Source organism: Melospiza melodia, chromosome 4 (assembly GCF_035770615.1).
Source record: "Melospiza melodia melodia isolate bMelMel2 chromosome 4, bMelMel2.pri, whole genome shotgun sequence".
NCBI classification, from domain to species: domain Eukaryota; kingdom Metazoa; phylum Chordata; class Aves; order Passeriformes; family Passerellidae; genus Melospiza; species Melospiza melodia.
Window position 1 is genome coordinate 55862860 of NC_086197.1, and position 23347 is coordinate 55886206.

At 47.0% G+C, this 23347-nt stretch overlaps 1 protein-coding gene across 4 annotated transcripts in view; it reads right to left on the reverse strand.

Moving 5' to 3' along the window:
- Positions 1-23347, reverse strand: part of TCF20 (transcription factor 20) — a 129020-nt gene that overhangs the window by 70013 nt on the left and 35660 nt on the right. Inside the window, exon 1 of one of the 4 annotated variants that reach the window (XM_063154661.1) lies at positions 5000-5135. The exons of the other annotated variants lie outside the window; for them this stretch is intronic. The gene's annotated coding sequence lies outside the window, so the exon portion shown is untranslated. Of the gene's footprint in view, positions 1-4999; positions 5136-23347 lie in introns of those variants that run through there. 4 annotated transcript variants of the gene reach the window in all.

The window sequence follows — 23347 nt, forward strand, 5'->3', positions numbered from 1 at the left end:
CAGAAAAGTCCATCAATAAATCTTCATTATCTGAATTGCTAAGCATATCTAAATAAAAGTAGAAATTCAAATATTAGAACTTGTCTTTTTAAATTATCTTACATAAAACCAACTCTGCCTTGCCTGAACATGTTTTACAGAAAGGTTTTTTTTCCTCTCTTACTTCTCCTAGCCCTTTACAGAGGTTTCATTTGCTGGGGTGGCTTTTTCTGCCTACAGGGAAGTGGGAATTTCTGGGCTTAACAAGCACAAATCCCCATGATATATAGTTCCAAATTTTACAGGCAACTAAGGTTTTGATTCTTACTTTGTTCCCTGTTGGCTTCCTCCCTGATGTAGGCAATAGCTGTTGAATCTCAGCTGTTCCAACAGGAGAGAAAAAAAAGGTCCCTGAAGGAACAGCTTTAGTTCTTCCAGTCACCTTGCTGCTACTGCGCTCCAGAATTGCAGGCACATGAAACAGCACCTAAGAAGAGCTTGCAGCAGCAAGAGGCCAATGCAGAAAGCATCAGACTGGACCAAAACCAAGAGAGTCTTCTAGATTCGTCTGGTAAGAAGTCTGTACTTACATTGGGAAGTAGAAACCTAAGGGTCCACTAAAGATAGACATTGCAAGAAATCTGATTAACTTCTTGTCATAGAAATCAACTTCTGTGCCCTTTTTTTTGTTAGGTATAGTGATGTTCTCTGGTCCTGATTCATCTGAGAGATTGGTTTATTGAAAATAGTTTTTAAAGTTCCATTACAGTTTACTTATATATCTCCTCTTGCTAACAAAACATGAGGGAAAAAAACCTACTTCAAACACAACCACTTTAATTACTTTGTATCTCGAGACTCATTTAAGTTTATTCAATGCTCAAACACTCTAATTCTACATTTCAGAAGTTATTAATGTCTCATTTTAGTGGCCTGCATTACTTTAAAGTTGCACTCAAATCCAAATCAGGATAGGGCACATGAGAACATATAGAACTTACAACTTCGAATGCAACATATTCCACTATTTATGAACGCTACTGACTCATTTGGGGATGGGGAAAAGTAGCATATTTTCACTCACATTACCTGAGCCAAGTGATGAAACACTTTAAAAGCTATTAGGTAACAAACACAAAGACACAACTGTCCTCGTTTAAGAAAATGAGTCTTTAATTTTTAAAGGCTGGACAAATCTGTCTTTAGAGAGTCCAAGCCATGTAAAAATCTTAAGTAAAATCCACGTAAAATCTTAAGTAACTTGGTTTTGTTTCAAGATTTGAGGAATTCTTCAAGTTGCCTACCTAAGTTCCGGTTTAAACTAACAAAATCTCTGCTTACATATCATGGCTTTAATCATTCCTCTTGAAACTATCTTCTGTAGATGGGAATCCTGCTGGCACTCATATTTGTCCTGAGAGATTATTAGGACTGAAGGTCTCCCATTTAACTTCTGTAAATGTGCTGTGAGTAATTAGACCTAAACAAAATACTGTCAGTTCCATTACGGCTGTGAAAATAAGGTCAGCACTTCTTAGAACAGCCAAAGCAAGAACAGATACCTCAGCAAGCACAGTTCATGTCCACCTACCAACTATTAAGTCTCCACTGGTTTTAGCAAGTTTAGGAAATAGCCCAGCTTCCGAACAAGCTATCCCAGCACTGACACTTTCAATGAAAAGCAGCAGCATTGGGCTGGGGGGTGGGGGGGCTGCAGTACTCAAGGTCATCTGCTGACAGCCCAGGCTGAACCCAGGTTTAATGCTGAGACACTGGTTACACTGGTGGAGAGAAATCATTTCACCACGGTGAAATTTCACATACCCTGGGGTACCCGCCCCCGGCTCAAGGATCCCCTCATCAGGGCCAAGCCTCTTCACAGCAGGGAGCATAATGTGAGAGAAGAAATGACTACTCTTCTCCAAAAGCAACAACGCTTGCAGTGTGATTCATTCCACAGGCTAAAGATCAAGGTGTCGGCTTACTCCTAATATTGATGAAAAAGGGCAGTCAGCCTATTTATAATCAGCTAGCATTATCTCTTCTCAAGAAACAGTAAGTCAGCAGCTAGCCTCAGGTGATAACTAGGGGGTTTCCTTAACAGTCCTTTTCATTGGGACACAAGTTTAAAAAAAAAACACGGAGAAAAGAAAGACAAAAAGCAGTTGTGGTTACAAGAAAGGGAATATCTTAATAGAAACGGGGGCAGGGGGGAACTAATTAACGCTTTCGGTTCGTGCCCCTTCACCAGTGCCTGGAAATTCTTTTCTGATACACACATTGCCTGCCTAGGGCTTTTTGAGAGACCCTTGCACATCCTCACTGATTACTTCCCCTACTCAGGGAGACAGATTGTCCTTTACCCTAAATGCTTTTATCCTCTTGATGAGGTCTCTCACCCAGCTGGATCCAGCTTCCTTCTCCCACTGCAATCTCTGAGCCTGAGAGAAGACACCTGGGGACCTTCCACTTTGCTTAGGAAAGAGATTTAATCCTTTCATGTCCTAGCATGGGGCTGAAGTGATGCACATCTACCCCTGACCTGAACACCTACAGTTACAGTGCTGGGTGACGGATGTCCCCAGCTGAACAGAAATCAAAGGAAAGGGTTCTCCACTGTTTGCTGCTCTTTTAAAAGCAGGTGTAGATAAAGAACTGAGGAAAGCCCCATAGGGGATAATCTTGCCGTACCCAGACAAAATAATGAGGCTTAAAATCTCTTCTGTACCTAATCTTAGCTAAATCACATCCCCAATGTCCTCTGCCCTCAGTTTTGCAGGGTGTATTTCAGTTGTGCCCCCCCACCTCCCAGACTCATGCACTGTCCAGTCCCACTTGGTCATCCCCACTTCTGCTCTCCCTAGGGACAGAGGTCCAAAGGAGGATGCCTCAATGGTTCTTTTGACTTAATTCTCCAAGTGACCTGTGGAAGGATCCTAGGTTTCATTTCCCAGGCAAGCTAGGTAGTGACTCAGACAAGCCAACAGACAATACTCTGCACAGACAATGATTTTTATCTTCAAAGTGCTTTACAAACTTATAGATCCTTACTTCCCCTTTGAGAGAAAAAAAGAAGGGGGAAAAAATCCCTAAACATCACCATTGGGATGGAACAGTGATGCAAAAATGCCTAAAAGTTCCTTCACGTTGGAGCAGAGGCAGAGGAGAGGAGTCCTGTGGTGCAGCAGCACTTGGGGTTTGAGGTTGGTTGTGGCTTTTACACCAAAGACCTGGATTCGAATCCCGTTTCACATCACTCCAGTAGGACAGAGACTCTTAAGCTGTGGCCAACAGGTCCCTTCCCCAAGGGAGCTGGGGCACTGAGAAGCAGGTGGCAGCACATGGGTGTCTTCCAAGAATCCACTTGCCTGTTCAGACTGCAAAAGTGCTGCACAATTAATTATACATCTGTGCTACAAAAGATCAGCTCTATAACTGCAGGGGGTGCTATTCATCAGCCTTGAAACATATTGGCAGAGGACAGCCAGGGTCCAGTAGTTGAGATAAAGAAATAAATAACCACAAAAGCAGGAGGTGCTCTGGGTCTTTAGGAGTGAAGTGCAGCAGCAGGACCCCAGTGACCCGGGGGCGCAGAGAAGCCTGGCCCTGCAGACAGTCGGGACGCGGTGCTTTTCACAGGAGCTTCAGGAATCAGAGCAGCAGAGAAGCCACCGGTCATCGGGGTGATGGGGGTGAGGTGCGTAGGCAGAGCGGCGGCAGCAAGGAGCCTGCCTGACACCTGCCCTTTTCGTTTCTCAGCCCTCCCCTTTCATGGAGGCAACAAAACATCACATTCCCAGTAGTGGGAATCCAGTCTGGAGTGGCTTCACCAAAGGGCAAATTCAGAAGGACCCCCTTCCACTCATCCCTTTCTTTTGAAGCCCTCCTTTCCTGGAGCAGGCATTTAGCAAGTACAAATACACCACAACATTAGGCATCCTTCCACTGTCACTCTCCACTATCCTTCCTCCTCCAGACACGCACACTAACACAAAATGACGGCTTCCTCAACAGACTGAATGAGCAAAGCCCTCGCGCTGATCCTTAATTGTCTGTGCTTTACTCTCTTGCTCCAGTCATATTATATCACAAAACTCAAAGCAGCCCACCCACTGCCCCCGTCTTTGTCCAAAATCTCAAGTGAACAGTAAATTTGACACAGGGGAAAAAAAAATTACCTAACAAGGGAGGGGCGAGCTAACCCCCCACTTTTCTCCCCCCCCCCATTTTCCTCCCCCCCTTTTTTAATTTTAATTTTTTAAAAATATTTTTTGGTTGCTGTTTGCTGGTGCATCCACATTGCTATTGTGCAGCTGTCAGTTGAAAAAACAACAACAATCACCAACCCCCCCCCCCAAAAAAAAAAATCAAGAAATTAAAGAAGAAATCATATCTTACAGCCCTTGAGAATGTGACCCTGAGGCCTTGCCCTTCTCCCTCCTGATGCACCCACATATCACGGGGGAATGGCAGGCCCCCTCCCCATCCACCCCCGTGCTACTCTGAGCCTGCAGAGCAAGGAAAAAAAACAACCACATCCAAAACCAAAACAAAATAAATTTAAAAAAAAAAACAAAAAAAAAAAACAAAAAAAAAAACAAAACACCAACGAGAGATACATGGCGAAGAAAACGGGGAGGGGGGGACGACACCTCCCCCCCGGCATATGCATAAACCCCATAACCCATTTATGTCGGTCTGGCAGGAGCCAGACTGCAGCGAGCAGCCAACAGCTGGGGCCTTTGAAAAGGGACAAGCGAGCGGCCGGCCGTGCCCAGGGAGCCGCGCCGGGCTCCGGCTGCCCCCGGCCCTCCCCGCCGCCCCCAGCCCCCCCCCGGCGCGGGCAGCCCGGGCGGGCACGGCGGCGTCGCGGGGGCGGGTGACACGCGCAGGGCGCCGCAGACACACGGCCGCCGCCGCCGCCGCCGCGCGTGGTCGGCGAGAGCTGGCCTCTGCAGGGCAATTTTCCACTCTCAACTTTCAGGGAGAGGGAGAGAGAGATAAAGCCCATTTACTGTACCTTTCTGGCATCTTTCTCAGCTTTCCCTGCTGCTTCTCCCCACCCCCTTCCGATTTATCTCAGCTACTGGTTTTATAAACCGAGAGGGTGGAGGGGGGGAGGGAAGAGGAGAGGAGGGGGCTTTTTTTCTCTTCTCTCAGCCTCGTCTGCACCTTCTGCTTGAGCCCGCCGGTGAAGTCACAAGACCGAGTCTCTGACATCACACAGAGCCCACAAACGCCGGATTGTGACTTCACTGCAGGGTAGAACGGGGAGGAATAGGAGAGGGGAGGGGAAAAGGCTCTTATTCAAACACATATCTGCAGTAGTAACAAAGGGAACTCAGGAAATGGCTGGCCAAGAAAATGGCTTTTTTTTTCTTTTTTTTTTTTTTTTTTTATAATTCATACTCCCTTTTTTGTTGTGGCTTTGGGTGTTTTTTGTGGTTTTTCTTCACAAATAAACTTTGTGACCACAGTGGAAATACCTTTTAAAAGTGGCCTGGGCAGGACAGACAGGCAGCGCCAGCCCAGGCGCCATCCTCCAGCGCAGCACAAGCACCAGCAGCCCTTCTGGGACAGAACCACCTGCCGTGGCCCCTCTGGACCTGCCGGGACCGGAGGAGGATGAGGTGCTGGGGGGAAGATGGAGGGGTGCCAGTGGCCACAGGAGAGGCTCAGGGGGGCAGGGCAGAGGGGGATTGCAGGGTGAGGGTGGAAGCAGGCGGATGCTGTGGGTTGTGCCCGAGGCACACAGGGAAGGCAGCGCTGAGAGCCACCGGGCAAGCAGGGCCACCAGAGTGAACACAACTCCGAGCCAGAGCTCTGGGAGCTGAGGGCCGGGCAGAGGTGAGGCTCTCCAGTGGGCACTTGGGGATTTTCCCCCCACCCGAGGATCTGAAATCACCACTGAGCTACAAGCCGAGTAAAAGCGGTCAGCGTAAAGGTAACAGAGTTGTATGTAAGGCCCAAGCAAGGCAATAGGGAAAAGAGGGGAGTTTTTGATTCCCTAGTGTATTTTTAGGTTTTAGGTGCCCTGGGGAGGGGAAGACAGACTGGGGTAGATGAAAGAAAGGCCAGGAGACTTTGATGTACTCCCAATACAATGCAATGCTCGGATGTTGCTCTGGGAGCAAAAGCTGATGATATAAGACTTCTGTAGTCATTTCTGAAATGAAGCCTAGAAGAAAAAAAAGGCTTATTAAGTAGCTACTGGCTTAATATGACCTGGAAAGTTGTAAGATTTGGGGCTTTTTTTTTTTTTTTGTTTATTCAGCTGATGTAATTTTTTTAACATCAATTTCTGAAAATTTAACACCACCTCAAACATGTCAGTAAATAAACCCAAAAAAATAAAACTCTGTTATTTGTGTTTAAAATGGATTTTTTTTCACCTTTTGAAGCAAGGTAGCTCAAACACACTGTGCTAATCATGCCTGAAGGCCAGGAATTCAGAGGAATAAGTCAAGGGCACAGCCACAGTCAAGTGAAATTAAAAATAAATCTTAAAAAATTAAACTGTGCTAATTGCAGACGTTATATTTATGAAGTTATTGGAACTGCAGAGCCAAAAGGAAGACAGCTTGTGATCCTCACAGTGTGTCCACTCCTCTCTCCAACCTCCATCCCTGCCCTCATCAAGACCTACAAAGCAATTCCCAACGCTGTGTCGACCTGGAAGGGAGGAGAAAACAGCACTACCATCACAGCCTGCCCTTTCTGCAACCTGCCAGCGAGGCAGGAGGGAAATCTGGATGTGGAGCAAGCGAGAAGCGAGGAGGAAGCAATCCAGATCCCTGCCATGAACCAGCTGGCAAGTACATTCCCAACTTGCTGCTGGTGGATGGTGGGAGCACCCCATGAGTGCCTGTGGTGCCCCAGAGGGCTGGCACCAGCACTGGAAACCCAAGATACTTGTTGGAAACTTTTGTACCCCAGCAGCTCTGTGTGCTTCCAGCATAAAATCCAGGCATCCAGAAGATAGGTCTTCCAGGTTGGAGCTGCTCCATGGCCAAAGCCTCTGTTCCCACATCAGCTCTGAATCCCAGTGCCTTAGGGCATCATCCCAGCCCTGGCAGAGCCACAGTGTTAGGGAAGATTTCCCCTGTTGTTTTACAGTGTCTCCATGCCAGTACAGCAATAAACCAGGCTGCAATGGATGGAATAAACTCTCCTGTCTCTGCTCGTGAGAGGGAGGGAAAAGGTATGAATTGCAAGCAGGGAGGTCCCCATCCAATCTCGTATCTTTCAGCATGTCTTGCTCCTTGTTTGGCCACAACTTTACTACCATTTTTATATCGACTCCTTTCATTTTTTTATCTATTTTTTTCTACCCTGCTGACTGCATGAGAGGAAACCTCCATGTTTATCCCACTCCTCCTCTCTGGGGGAATCTCTCTCAACCTGCCCATGGCAGGGAGGCAACATGGCTGCCAGCATGCCAGGATGCAAGGTGAGGAGGTGAATGGGGGAGAAAGGGAGGCACAGGCATTTGCTGGGAAGAGGAAAAAAGAAGGGGGAAAGAGCAAGGAATCTAACACATACACGCCGACTTGCATGGGCTTGCTCCAGCTTGGCCCACGATGCAATTACCTGACTTGGAGGCTGGCCAAGCCTCCCAGGTTAAGTCCCTCTGCACTTGTGCAAAATGCTGTCAGAGCTGCCGGGACTGTGAATACTCAGGGCTCCGGCAGCATGCCTCATCCAAAAAGGAAAAAGGGAAAAAAAAAAGAACAGAGCCAGGGCAGGGACTGAATGGGCTTATTTTCACACAACTGCAATTGTTTTGTTGATGCGGAAAGGTAATTAAAAAAAGTTCTGATTTCAAACGTGCCACAGAATTCCCAGAGCCCGGAGGCTGCTGCTTAGAGGCAGATTAATCACACTGAATTCTCCATCTAGATATTGCATGCACTCCAAACTCCCACCGCTAATAGCTCTAATATTCTCCTCAGCGTGTGCATGCTGCTGGTGTTATGTTCCAGGAATATTAATTCCCCAACTCGAGCTCCTTTTGCTTGCGCATGTACCCTAAAGGCTTGCTGCCGGGCACCGGGAGATTATGGAAAAGAGAAAACAGGGCTAGAGGAGAACCAGGGTGCAAAGGTACTGGCTGCAACTCCTCAAGGAAAGTCATTAATGTTCTTTGGATAAGCAAGCCGTCCAAATAAAATCTACCTGAAGGCCAAGTTCTTTAAACAAAGACAGCCAACTACACACGCACAAGATGGTTGAAATTAAAATGAGCTCCCAGTGCTGGCTTTGTGTTACCCGTTCCCACTACCCTGAGACTTGCTCAGAATCTCAGTCCTGTTAACTGTGAGCTCTGAACTAGCGGTTTCTTCTGCTGGTGTCGTCCCCCAGCCCCACTTACCCCTAAGCAAAGCTTCATGCATCTAAAACTCTTGCTGCCACACACCAGTAAGAGTGAAAATATAGCAGGTTGTAGCACTTTACACAGCACGTCCCTTCTATCCCTAGCAAAACTGACAGGCCAGGGGATTCATGGTCCAGCTCAAGGCATCCCCAAGATCTTCATTCCACACAGAAAACAGGAGAGGGGAAGGGGAAGACAGGAGAGAAACATATAATTTTGCTTTGCATTCAACTAACTGCCATCCCTGATAAGCAAATCAGTGTGTGTGATCTATATATATGGCCAAAAGGCCAGCTGCTAAGCTTTAAAACCAATGCATGCTTCAGAAGTACATTTAAGATGCCTATGATGTAATTTTCAAAGCTGCTAAATGCCCAATGCTTCCAGTGCTGTTCAGCAAAGACTGCAGGTAGTCGCCAGATTCAAACAGTTCCCTAAAACTGGCCATACCAGGACTCTGGAAATTACCACGCAGAAGAGACCTCAAAAACGGATGGTGCTGGCCATGCTTCCATTTAGTAGGAATACTTGCTTGACAAGAAGCTGTCGTGGGCATGATTTTCTTTGTCAAGCAGTCAAAATATGTATGTCCATGTAATGTAAATCAATGTACTTATGTCAGTACTGGAAAATCAAAAGGGGTTTTGCCCCTTTTGTTGCCGGTGTTTTTGTTAAGTGAACCAGTACGATATCTGAGTCACAGGTTAAACTAGATGTTCACACCAGCCCATCAGCTGTTCTCACAGCTGAGAACCCAGTCTCTGGACTAAAATCTGTAACACCACAGGTGCACAGGTGGTGGCCCTCTCCACAATCATGGCAGGTCAAAAAGAAAAGTCATATCTTTATGGCTAAATATTTTACAGGGGGCTGTTGTTGCTAGGAGAGAAAAGGATAGCAATGTTTTTGAAGCTTCTTCTTCTTGCTATCTGTACCGTGCAGGTCTACAGTCATATGTGCGCCTTGAACTCTCAGCCAAATCCTTACACTTGGCTTCTGCTGCAGGGAGAGAAAGGACAGGACTCCAACTGAGGCCCTGGCTGTGTAAGGCCCTTGGGGCTTAACTCTGCTGTAGTGGGCAGGGAGAGGCATGGGCTTCCTCCACTGTGATAAGCCAAGGCACTGGCATCACTCTCTGTAGCTTAGGTGCAAATCTGTGATCTTCTTTCTCTCTCTGTGCACAAAGAATGAAGCTGATAGTGAAGCTGACATCTATATTGCACACCTGAGATAACCCCAGGTGGTTTTGTTTTTCAAACTCAAATATACAAGGAGGAGAAAGACAGAAGGATTTCAACCCTTGTCAAACCCTGTCGCCAGCTCCCTGAGTTACAGATCTATGAACTCTTACATGGGATGAGGGCTCTTTGCTTTTATCTCCCTGTGCAGTGTGTGTCCTCAGCCCTTTGCAAATAGATGTTTTACCCTCTGAAAAGGAATAGAGGGGGGAAAGAGAGCATGAGCACAGGGGAGAGAGAGAGCGAGAGAGAGCGAGCATGAGCAAGAATGCTGTCTGCAGATGTCAATCAGGACTTCAGTCTAGGTCTAACCTGCCAGTCCTGCAAAAGGAGGATACATGAATTTTCTAGTTGGATAGTCAGTGTCATCAAACAAGAAAATTGTGAGGTTTAGATTGTAATGCAGTCTCACATTCAGTAAAAAGGCCTTATACATGGAGATAATGTGGGATTGAGGAGCCTATTCCTAGCACCTTAAAAATTAAAATTTCACTACTACAAATAACCCAAATGAAATGGTCAAAAATAGTACAGCATTTCAGACCATTCTTGTACAGCATGGTAGTATTTGGCATGGGGAAAGTGATTGTAGGTAGAATACTGTCACGTTTGGAGAAAGCTTTCTCTGCATTTAAAAAAATTATATGAAGGAAAATATTCTTGGTAATGAAGTCTAATGATTACATGTATATGGAGTGTCATCTCTATCTTGGCGTTTAACAGAAATCAACTCCCCCATGCCAACACCCTCCCCTCCAGCCACCCACCCTGATATTCTTCTTCACCACTTCCCACCCATTAACCCAGTACCTGCAGTGCAGTGTTCAAGTGGGACTGGCGGAGCTGCTGCCGCTGTCATCTCCTCGGAGCTGGCAGTCACCTGCCAATCTCGCCCCCACTTCCTCCTCCCTCCTGCTCCCCCCCACCCCTCGTCAGTGCAGCTTTCCCTGGGGATAGATCTCTCTCCCCCCCTCCAGCAGCCTCACAAATAACTACTGTTAACTCAGTAATATCCCCCTCCACGGTTTTTTAATTACCAGCCGTCCACAGGGCACATACAGGGAGCAACGGGCCGCAGAGGCGGGCTAGCAACAGGGCGTCCGGGAGTTCGGGCTGATGTGGGCTTCAGCCCAGAGACGGCTCCGTGTGCTCCGGCCGCACGGCGGGGCTGCCACAGCAGCCTGCAAACCCCCGCCAGCAGCGACACTGCCGCCCTGGGCACGGGCACACCTGATGCCACTGCGCTTGGGGACAGGGGCACTCGGTCCTGCAAGGGCCGGTGTGGAAAGCTGCCCCTGCAGGACAAGGGAATGCTCTGCCACACCAGCTCAGGAAGCATCGTGCAGGACAGCATTTGTTTACACGGTATTTTAAACGGGAACCAGAAAAAGGGGGGGAGGGGAGAAAAGGAAAAAAAAAATCAGGTGCATTTCTGTTTGTGTATCTTTACCAAATACATCTCTCTTTTCACATATGAAAAGGCCTTTTTCTTCCCTTTGCAAGACAATAGTCTTATTTCACCTTTTTTTGTGTGAAAATTCATCGGTCTGTGGCCTGAGGCTTTTTCTTAGCCTTTTATTAAATGGACACGGCTTACTGAACTTTCAGACAACCTCTCCATCTAGTATTTGTTTGTTCACACCCATTTACACTCTCTTGATTTTTAACAGGTCTGAATAAGGCTTATTTTTTTAAACACTCGGTTAATGAAGTTTTATCTGAATAGTCATAAGCCTATTAGTGCTCAAGTTGTGCATCGAATTCCCCCTCCCCCCTAGAGGTTAAACAAGACCAGAAATCCTTTTGTATTTGAAATAACACGCTGGGAAGAAAAGAAGCAAAGAAGGATAAAAAGCCCAAGCCCCCCATTAGATCCCTTTTAAATCAAAAAGAGACACTAGAAAAGGGGCATAACGCAAGGCACTTTCCCCGTTCCCCCCTCTTCATTCTTCTCCTCCCTCCTTTGTAGGTCACCTTTACTATGAAGACATTGATGCTTCAAGTCTTCATTTGCTTAAATAAAGGAGTAAGTTCAACACCCCGATCAGATAACCACTGTACCCCTGTCAGGCAATGAACGGGAAGGGACATCCAGGGAGGGAGGCACCCTGCCTAAAGGCAAGCACTGGGTGCTCAACACACGAGTGGGACTGGGGGGTCTTCCCTGGGAAACAGCAGGCGCTTTTGGAGGAGGACAAGTTTGACAGCATGGCACTGAAAATGCTGGGCTCGAGTGGAAGGGGAGGAGACAGACATGCTGTACTGAGGGATGGCCCTGATGCTGGCCTCTGTACCCTGGGAAGGGCCGAGGGCAGCAGTTGAGGGGAAGAGCAATGGCAGACTTGGCCTAGGAGTCCTTTAGCAGCTGCCCCTCCATCCCAGGCAGAGCATCCTGGCAGACGAGAGAGCCCCCGCTCCCCTGAAATAAACAGCAGCCTTCCCAATGCTTCATTAAACTAACACAGCTTCCCGCCATTGCCCCGGCAACCGACACAGGCCTCCTGTTTGCCAGCTGGGGGAATTAAAGGCAGCCTGGCAGCCAGCCCCTGGCTCCTCCAAAAGCTCCCTTACACAGTCAGAAAGCATCCCCTGGCAGGGGAGGGGACCAGGTGGCTCCCAAGGTGCCAGCTGAGATGGGGGAGTCCTGCCCACCCCCTCTTGCAAGCTACAGTCCCCAAGGAGCCAAGGACCCTGCCACTGCCACCAGCACTGCTGCTGGAAGGCAGCACAAAGCTGGAGGGCTCACCAAAATGGTCCCCAAACTGGAAAAGGACTGAATAACCCCTGCATGGTCCAATAGCACAAAGGTGGATGCTACTCCCCTCCACAGGATCACCTCTACCCAAATGTGATCAATAGTTCACTTTAATTAGCAACACATCCCTCTTGCTGCCCATCCACCAGCTGAGTGAACAAAATACATCCTCTTGTCCCTGGTTTGCATCCTTTCAACCCTGGTTTTCCTCCTCTCTCTTAAACTACATTTACTGTGGGGTAAGCCTCAGCATGACCCTCACTCCCCTCAGCCCCTTGGTGGACACAGAAGGTGCCACAGACCAGCAGCTGCCCCTCCCTTTGCTGCTCACCCTTGGACAAAGCATTTCAGGAAAAGTTCCACATGGAGCGTGTTGTACCAGCCTCTGGACACCCTCCTGCTCTTCCACCTGTTCTCAATCCATCCATTCAAAGCAAGTAGATGGGCCCTTCAGCCAAGGCAGAGACACCCCTCCACAGCAGAGGAGCCCTGTCCAGATCCCAAAATCAGACCTGCTGGGCTGGCGTAGGTGCAATATACCAGCTGCTTCCAGCACCTTCTTCCCACCACTGTCCCAGGCCACTGAAAACACAAAAGAAGCTCGGTAAATTGGTGAGGAGAGGGAAACATCTCACTTCAAAACAGCAATGAATGAAGCAGTACTATTCACTTGCTTGGGCATCCACATCTGTTTTGTCCTGTTTTCCATGACTACTGGCTGTGAGCAGAGGTCTCACAGGGAAGAGCATTAAGTATTTATTCCAGCTCTTGGTTTGTTAGCTTCTGATGCCACCAACATGCTTCAATTCTGCTTGAAAAACTACACTGCCTTTTTTATTTTTAATCCAGGGATGCCAAAACAACCACACAAAGTACCTCCAATGTCCCCAACAGTAGCCTTGCTTTCTGTAGCTCTGCAGCACACATTTCATAAAAAACTTAACTCTATATGGAGAGACCCATTTTCAGTCCCACCTCTGAACAACCTATACCCTTCTTCTCTCTTATTTTGTGATGATATTTAGCTTTGTGAAATACTACTTAGCTACATTCGGGGGGGAAAAGGAGGAAAATAAATTAGTACATTCCAGATTCTGGCCACAGCTCTGCATTGCATGAGGAAGTGGCACATGGAAAATGTGGAGCTGTTTATAAGCATTCAATAGCACTCTCCAGCAATCTTGCAGGGGCAAACATAAAGGTAGTCCAAACAGCCTTACAAAAATTAGCTCAGCGATCCCACCTCAGTGACAGAATACAGCACTGTAGTTAAAGGTGTCTGAGCAAATCTTGAGCAGAGGGAAATAGGGGTAGGATAATACAATCAAACACCTTCCTTCAGCACAAAGCTCTCAAAAAGAAGTGTTACAGACTGTGAAAGGGGCGTCTTTAAGGTTAAAGGGACTATAAATTATAGGGAAGAATACTGCCTTATCTTTGATGAGGGATGTAGAGAGAAGGGGACACTTTCCCCTACTTGCCGGAGAAATTAAAAGGGGAAGGTGCGTGTGCAGACCACTGCAGGTAATCACCATTGGACTGGGGAGCCTGGTAAAAAGTTGTAGGCCTGTCAGTGGTCCTGGTTTAGCCGTGTCTCCTCTGGAAGTTTTTGATATTCTCACCTGGTGTGGGGCTCTGACCTTGCAAAAAATCCCATATACACACATACACGGAGAAAAAATGGCAGGTTCCTATTTCTTAAGCTTTTCTTTACAGCAATTAAAGTCAGATCCTGGAGATTTAAAACAAAATGCTTTCCCCAAATGGTTTCCCCAAAAGAAAGCCAAATTATGTTTTTATTTGTTGGGGTTTTTTTCCCCTTCAGGTATTGCCAGGGTGTGGAAGGAGAGGTTGCTGACAAGTCCTGAGGCAAAGAGAGACCTGCAACAACAATCTGGACTGGTCTATGCCCTGTCCCCACCTCTCCAACTGGGAAGCACTTGCAGCCTGCTGTTGCCAAACCTACTTTTATTTTTTCCATTCTCCTCACTAATTAAACCTTCAGTCAGGTCTGTCTCTCCTCCCACCTGGACTAGTTCAACTCCCTGCTTTCACATTATTTTTCATTCTTCTCCAGACCCAGGAGATTTAAGTTTCTCAAGTCTTCAAGTTCCCGGAGGATGGGGTGGGTAAGGAGCGGTCTCTTGGCTCAGGCGACACACGGTCCCCCTCTGGCTGCCCTCCTCTGGGACTGGTTTTCCGAGCAGAAGAGATCGCTGTCAGCGAGCCAAAGGCGCGCAGGGCTAGGGGAGGTGCTGGTCTCCGTGTGCACACCGCGTCCTCCTTCCTCACTGCTGCCATACATGATTAATCATCCCCGAGACACGCCTGCTGCTTCCCTCTGGCTCTCCAACAACCACAACAGCGGCGGCAGCAGCAGCTGAGAGCACAGAGACCTCCTCAGGTTCCCGGCCCCAGCCCAGCGAGCGATTCCCAGCGGGGACCTCTGATCCTCGCACTCATCTCTCCCGCACATGCCGGTCCTGCCTCACGGCCTCGCAATCAATCGTTCCCCTCCCCCCATTTTCAAGCTCGGCTCATCTCCCACCCCTCCCCCACCCCCCTCCATCTGTGTCTAATTGCATTTCATCTGTAGTCATTCTCTGGAAAACTCACCGGGAAGGTGTCCAGGAGACTAGCACAAGCTCAAACACGCGCTTGACACGGGGAGCCGGGGAGCAGCCCGCCGCTCTGCTGGGCCGGAGCCGGGGCCCGGGGGAGCTGGTCCTCCCAGCAGCCCAGCCCTCTCCTCCCTGCTCCCAGCCCCGGCAGGGGATGCGCTGCCTGCCAGCGGGCGGGGGGCTGGCAGCTGGAGAGAGGCGGCAGGCAGCCAGGAAGGGCCGGTGAGAGCCGCTGGGGCAGAGGTGAGGCTGCTCAGATGCCAGCTCCTGCTCCACCGCGGGAAGCATTTGCTCCCCTCCTTCCTCCGCCGAGCACCGTCGGCCTCCCCGTGGGCTCTGCCAAGGCCAGTGTGGGGCAAAGGCTGGGGAGAGGCAAGGTCCCACCCGTACCACCTGCCCCCAGCGTGATCCGGAGGCTCCCCTGGCTTCTGGCTCTGCAGAACGATGTCCCCATCCCCACACAGGCACTCTCCACTGCCATCACCGATGTTCCTGCCTTGACCGGGGCACACTTAAGCCTGACACGTCCCAGCTGTGTCTGGTATGGCACGTGCATCCCTATCCCTGCTGGTCCCACAGTTCCACAGTCCCACCCCATCACCTTGCTGCTGCTCTGATCCTGCACGGCCTCCTGTAAAATCCAAACATTTCCCGAGGGCTTGTTCACCCTGGGAAGGGAGCGATAAGCTGGGCTCCGAGCGGACGGCACACTGGGCACTGCACACCAACTCACGCTGTAGCCACTCTTACTCAACGCTGCCGGAGGAAGCAGCTCAGCTCTTAACTGCATATGAAAAATGCCCACACAGAAGAGTCAAGAACAGCGGGGGAGCCATAAACTCACACCCCAGCGTACTGCATGCCAACTTCCTTGCGTAAGTGCCCAGTGGTTTTACACTGAAAGCAAGGTTTCCTCCTGGAGAGGCAGACCCTGAATGTGGGCTATTTTAAGGTTTCAGGCCTTGGGGAGAAGATCTGCAGCTCAAGGGCTGGGCACAGATCACAAGTTCATTTTGCATAGGCTGAAGCCACCTGACTTTACACATCACTTTTGGATAACGTGGAGCTGTGGACTGATGCGTGGCTACCCAAAAGCCCAGCTTGGTTCTCAACAAGGGGAACGTTCTCCACCTTTTCTACAAAGAGTCGGTCTTCCAACTGTGGGAGGATAGGGAATAAAATACTAACCTATATAACACCACCTTCAGCTTTGTCCATTTGCTGCCAAAACTCTGAATACAAAAATTCACAGCTCAGATGAGGGTGACAGATTTATTTCAGTAGGCCAGTGACATAGACACAGACAAAACTTTTCCCATTTCTTTTTGCCATCAGCTCTACAAGCAGAACTGCTTCTATCCAGACTATCCAGAGAACAGCGATTACATTCAGGTAAATCCCAGGCTTTTCCTTTCACTTGCCACCCATTGACAATGGTTACCCACCAGAATCAGTTCAAGAGCTACCAACACAGAAATAACAACTGAATTACCACAATTAACAAGTTACCATTTGCCAGCTGAGTCACAGTAACACTGAATCAAGCAACCTGCTGACAGTCTAGGCTAACGTTTTAGTACTTACTGCAATGAAGAAAGATCACAGAGTCAAACTACTATAGCCCAGGTGATAACTTGTAATCTTAATGTGGTAAATAAACTTGCTGGCCATCGTCTGTTCATATGTTTTGCTCTGCCATTATCACACGGTATCAAATCTTGATTCCACCAAATGCCACAAGCCCAGTGCATTCCTGCAGTACAATTGCAATGCAGTTTGCAGTGAAGATGCAAAAAACCCCCACATTTTTATCCTTCTAAACCCCTTCTCAAGACAATTATCCTAATGAAAAATGAAGCTGTTCATCTCCACAGGCCAATTCAACACAAAAATATGTAAATATATCTTTAAATAAGCACAAAAATCATCCTGCCTTTTTCCTCATTCTTCCTGAGTACTGGACACTGAACCAAGAATCTGAGAAGCCTGGGTTTAGTTCCCAGTTTTAATGCAGACTTTCTGCACCATCTCAAACCACACAACACAGTTCTTTATTAAGCTATAAAATGGGGACGCTACTACTTTTGACACAAAGCAAGGTGAAATACATGCACCAGTGCTTGTAAAAAGCTCTATACAAAGGAGAAGAGTTGCATAAATAACTAAATATAAATATACACGTCAGATTTACCTCTGCCCCAGAACTCTAACTCTGTAAGGTAGTCTACAGAAAAGGGTATTTCCCATGCTGATGCTTTCCCATCTAAAGGAAATGAATACCTGTGAGAGAACAGACAGCACTCCATCTGCAGATGAATTTTACCTGCTTTCAATGCCAGTTCAGAGTCAGAACATGCTGGGAGTAAACAAAATCCATTACAAGACAAAAACTAATGATAAATGAGATCAACACACGGACTGAGGACCATTGAACAGGTTCTGCCATACCCAGCAAGATGACAGAAGCTACCATCACCCTTACAAATTCTTGCAGAGGTCAGTTGGGCAAGACAGAAACTTACCTTTTCTCCCACTGTGAGTGGCATTCTGCTCCGTGTCAACACACATCCTCCACACTGCAGAGGAAGTTTTTACTGGCATTATCTGAACTGTATAGTTACAGTGCAATGACTGTCAACCCTGTGTCATCAGCACACAGTCTTCCTTATCAGAAAAGGGATGCACAATAGGGAAAGAGAATTACGTACACACAAGCAGTGTTTCTCTCATGCTCAGCATAAAAATCTAATCAAAATTGTACCAGAATGGTGATGTGAAAAGCACCCTGCCAAGTCAGTAATAAATATAAAATTCATATCTTGCATTTCCACAATGTATCACCTCTCATTCCGCAGTACTTTACACATTGTTGGGACTCAGATGAATCCCCAAATCAGAACAGATTTGTATTGGAATCTAACATTTCTGTTGGCTTCACATTCATTCAAATTACAGCCCTAAGCAAAAGTAGGATAACAGGCACTTAAAATGGCCCCTTGAATGCGGCAGCAGCCATTTTAAATGAGGCCCAACTCCCTCCAGCCACCAGACTGATTCCCTGAAGATCATCTCCCACCCACCCCTCACTCCTGAGCCCTGCATGAGGTCCTGTTTCCCCTTCCATCCGCTCTGTGGCAGAGGAAAGACAAAGTGGTCACTTTAGGGTGCATTAACAGCAGTTTCTCCCCAGTAGGCCCAAATGAGGACATCCTAAATCCAAACACAAACAATCTAATTTTGGAGACTGCAGCCACCAAAACCTGAGCAAGCCTCAGGTGTAAAGAGGTAATCCTCATCTTCTTGGCTTTCACCCTTCCCAAGCAATACCACTGTGCAGGTATTACACACAGCATCTGCAGAGATCAAGAACTCTGGAAGAGTTGAGCAATCAGCAATAGTAACAGCTTTTCCTTTTTCTGAAGACCTTGTGAACTAGGAGAAAAGTAGAGATGGCAAAGAGTGAAAAGTCATAGCCTACCTCCCTGTGGCTCATTATCTTAACACCCATCACTAAATCCTTCCTGACAGATGCATTTGCTCACTACTCAGATGGGAACACTGAGCAGTGCCATTCTTTCTTGTCCTATCAATATGGCTACATGACAAAAGTGCGCTGATTTTCGTCCCAAGGTTTCACTTCCTGAAAGACACATGCATAAAAGACAGAAGGTGCTAGAAACCGTGAGGAGCACTACAAGTGTTAATAGTAACAGATACCTTAAGACATAAATGCTAATTGTGGTCCTTCAGGCATATCATACATAGTCACTGCATGTCTAAGTAGGACAAACATCTTCTAAATGCTCAGCTAAGACTAAGGTGTCTAAACAAAGACCAGGTTCTCATGACTGTTTAAAAGCCTTGAGCACTAGGTGTTCAGTTCTAAATTCTGATGTTGCCTCTAACAAGCCACAGGTGATCTCAAACTCCTCTGCCTCATCACTAGTGGTAGCACAGCTAACTCAAGACAGTGGAAATGCCTTGTAAGGTTTTCCTTCTGTCAGTAAGGTTTGGAGATCTTCATATTTCTCATAGTCATATCTATTCATTTCTTGGGGCACTGTCTAAAAACCAAGCTAGAAGAAAAAAACCCTTGGAAGCCATAATAATGTGAATGGCTCAAGGTCAATTAAGGCAAGAAATTGGAGCTAGTAACACTTGGAGATGCTTCCGAAAAGAATTACATTATAAAGGCAGGAGTCTTCTGTATCTCCAACTACATTTATCTGCATCTACACTGATGAAATCAGGACAGTTATTTTACCTCTGGCAGCAGAAACACAGGGCAGCACAGGCAAGAATCAGCTCCTGACATTAAAGAACACCCTAAACCCTTCCACAATGCCATTTAGCTTTACAACTAAACGATAAACTATGCATCATTTGTCTTCCTTTTTCTAGTATAGATAAGACCCTAGAACAGCATCACCTAAACTGTGGTCCACAGGTCACTGACGGCCTGTGAAGCATAATAGGCAGTCAGTGCAGTGCCCTATCTACAAACAACACTCTGCAAGCCACAGCACCCAGTAAAACTGCCTGTGCATTGCCCCGTATCATTTTTCTCCTTATAAACTCTGCATGTTTTTATGCCTGCATGACAGATAAGCATTTACATCTACATGTAAACCATGGTCCAGAAGGCATCTGTTTTTACCAATGGGAAGAGACAATGTGAGACCCTTTCTGAAAGAACCAGCCACCACACCCGAACCACCAGCGTTTGGTACTCAGAGCCATTGCAGTGGCACAGGCACAGGAGATGCAGCATGCAATTTCTTGGAGAAGACTGTTGTGACAGAGCCACTCCTGTGTACAGGTGGGCACTGCTGGAAGCAAACAGCTGCACTTGCTGCATGTGCTTACTGTATTAGAGCCGACAATCCTCAAATTATTTTGGTTCCAACCATACCAGAAAGCTAGTATTTAACTCTGGGCTAAACCTGCTCAAAAAAACCTCATGACAAAATAGAAGGTTGCAGAAGAGCAACAAGTGCATTATCAAGAAGCAGAAATTATTTACAAACACGAAGACTAAAGAGGAGATCTCGCTAAGCAACGGCCAATGAGCCGGGACCCGAACTGCCTGCAAAGCTCTGAGAAGCACAAACTAAAAAGAGGAGGATCATTCAGTGCCACCTGAGCATTCAACACCACCTGACTGCTGCTGCATGGGGCAAAGAGGACAGATCACCTTAACAGGAGACATATGGTCTTGTCTTCTCAGGAAAACATTGGAAATGCAATCACTTAGGACAGCTAAAATGAAATTGAACGCAAACACCAGAAAACACCTGGAAGGAAGTATCACATCCACTGGATTTTGATCATGCGTGGAGCTAGGTAATCAGATTAGTGGGGTGAGGGGGGTTGCTGCTGGCTAAAGGATATTTAATTCCACAGCTAAACTGCAACTTACTCTTCACATCCACCTTGCCTGTGTCTAACCAGGCTCCAGCGTGGGTCAGTCCCCATCACAGGACCAGGACTGTGATGCTCCTGTACCTACAGTGCAGTGAAAGAGGCTTCAGGCAGAACCTCCATTCTTGATTCTGCCAGGATAATCAAATAACTCTGCTGAATCAGACTGGTTGTTTGTTTGTTTTGCTTAAGATGTATTTACTTCAACAAGTAATTAATATTTTAAGTAGAAAAGGCCTTTGTTAAAGATTCACCACATTCACCCCTTTAATTAACATTTTAAACATTCACATTCATAGATTCATTTACACCTCCCACTTGTCCTTCAGCAATGCCAGAAAAGATCAGGGTTTACATTCCTGGTGTCTCAAAGATAAAAGAAAAAGGGAAAATAAAGCCAAATCCTCCAGAAAACAGCAAAATAAAAACCTACATCAACCAAATTACCAAAAAAACCCAAACCAAACAAAAACAACCAAACCTAAACCTACCGGGTCTTCTATCCATCTCCAAAAAGAAGAAATGGTGTCCGAGCTGTTTAGAAATCTCTCCCCTCTCGCATGCAATACTGCAGCTGTAGGATGAATTGGAGGAGCAGCTTGGGTAAGTGGGGCATCACCAGCCACTGGAGGAGAACACCTGAGCCCCTCAACCTGGGCATGGGGCTGAAAAGTCTCACGCTGCGGCTCTGCACCACAGTGTGGCCAATGCAGAGAGGTGTGGGGTGGGGGGATCTGGTCCCCCTCAGTACCCGCAAGAGGGCCCAGATACTTCTGCTGTGCCCGCAGTGAACTCAGTGTACCCTGGTGATGGACAGGTACCACTGGGGTGGCAGGGATATTTGCATATGTTAATTGCAATGTCAAGGTGTTTGTGCCTGCCACACTCACTTCTTCAGGAGGAAACACAACGACAGGATTCGGATCTACCTGTGCCTGCTGGTGACGTCACAGGCAGCTATTTCCAGCCCTGTTGCCATGGAAACCACCAGGCCTCAGCACCAGTTAGCAGTTCAATATATAATTTACTTATTCTTTTTCACCTAAGTGATTAGGACTCAAAATACAGAAGCATCTCACACACCTTCAAATCGTCTGATTGTTTCATAGGAATTTCTCAAAGGCAAAAACCAGCCTGAAACAGAGAGCTGGGCATTCTCCAGAGGGAAAGAAAACAGGCAAACAAAAGCCTAAACAAGATTTGAAAAAAAACACAACGTTTTTCCCCACTTCTTCCCCTGCAGTCTCAACTTTCAAGGAAACGTTGTGGCTCCTGAAAGATTTCACAGTGCTGTCACCATCTGAAGGAGACGAGCCCACAGTGAAGGAGGAGATAAAAGCTTAACACAGGAGCTGCTACATCTGGCAGCACCTTTGGTCCATCCCACCCAGGACACCACAGTCCCCTGTGTCCTCCAATGCCACTGACAGGGCAGGGCACCTGCCCCATCCTGTGCCAGTGGTGATGGGCCACACCAGGATATCCAGCAGGCCTCCCATGGCTCCCATGAGTGACAATTGTGCATTAAGGAACAAGTCTCTCCTCCTTATTAATCTTAGCAGGAGTGGTTATGGGTGCTGCTACTCAATGCAGCACCTACCAGAGCCCTGGGGCAGGCAGCTGCTCCATCTCCACCTCTTCTTACAATTCAGGATTGCAGTGGTTGCCTATATTTTCCACAACTTTCTTAACTAGTGCTGCGGTCAGAGGTGAGGTGATTTCTCTGCTTTTCCACTGCCTAATTAGTCACTGCAGAAGCTTATTCAAGACCTAAGGTTACAATTTACCATACTGTTTCATTGAGAGAAAAATAGAAATATTTTTACTGTGAGAATTTTCAAGTGCTCCATCTGCCTTCAGGTAGTTTCAAAGTATCAGTCTTAATGTTTTTTATTGTGCTTCATTATATTTTAAACCATTTTTTTTTAATGGGGAGTTTTAAGCATCAATTTTGAGAACCAGCTGCTTTGTGGCTGAATCATGCAGTCTGGCAGAACAATAGGAACAGCAGCACTCCCCAGCCCCCCACCCCTGTTTCAACCCTGCATGGGCCATCCCGCTCTTATTTCCCAAAACAAGTCATCACAAACCATCCCTGCTGCATCCCTTCTCCTCACCAGCCCTTCCTCACACACAGACTTGGCAGCAGGGAAAAGGGAACAACCACCACTGAGAACAATCAAACAAAGCTAAAGGCTTTATTGGGCACAGTTTTAAATCAGGCACATTATGCTCTAAACAGGAAAGGAAGACAAAAAATCCTCAGACAACAAACTTTTTGTAGCTACTTTTTGTTGATGTTTTAAATGCTTTACATGTTAGAAGCTGTCCTCTACAACACAGGACAATAATTTGAAAGCCAGCAGGACAAATTGGCAGGGGACTGTGCCAAGCTATTAACACAATAGTTTGAGGAAAATAAAACCTAATCCTCCCTTATGTTCTAGGGAAAGGAGGGTGCTATCAGACACCATTGTGACCTCGAAGAGCAAACTTTAGAGATCTTCCTACTCCAAATTGTTTAATGTGATAATCTAGATTCAGATGCTTTAAAAAAAAATCCAAGCCACATTTTGTCCTAAGTTTAGAAGCATAAGGGTAATGTCTGAAAAGTACAAATCAGATAATCTACAAAGCTAAGTGAACTGAACAAACCCTTTTCCTTATTCCATCCCTTTGCTTTCTTCCAACTCCTTGACTTAACCCACCTTTCTCCAAATCACTGCTTCCATTTGCGCTCCACTTCCTTTCCTTCTTTGATCTGCAGCATCTCCTTTCCTCTCACTTTTTGAATAATTCTTCCCATTCCTGCAGCTCAACACTGGCCTCCTGCCAGTACCTCTCAGTCTAAACTTCCCCTTTTTTCTGTCACTGCTCCCTTTCTGCCCCTTCATGCTCTTCATCCTAATTCTGCTAGGTCACCAGGTGTGTTCCCTCTCCTCTAATATTAAGATTCTTC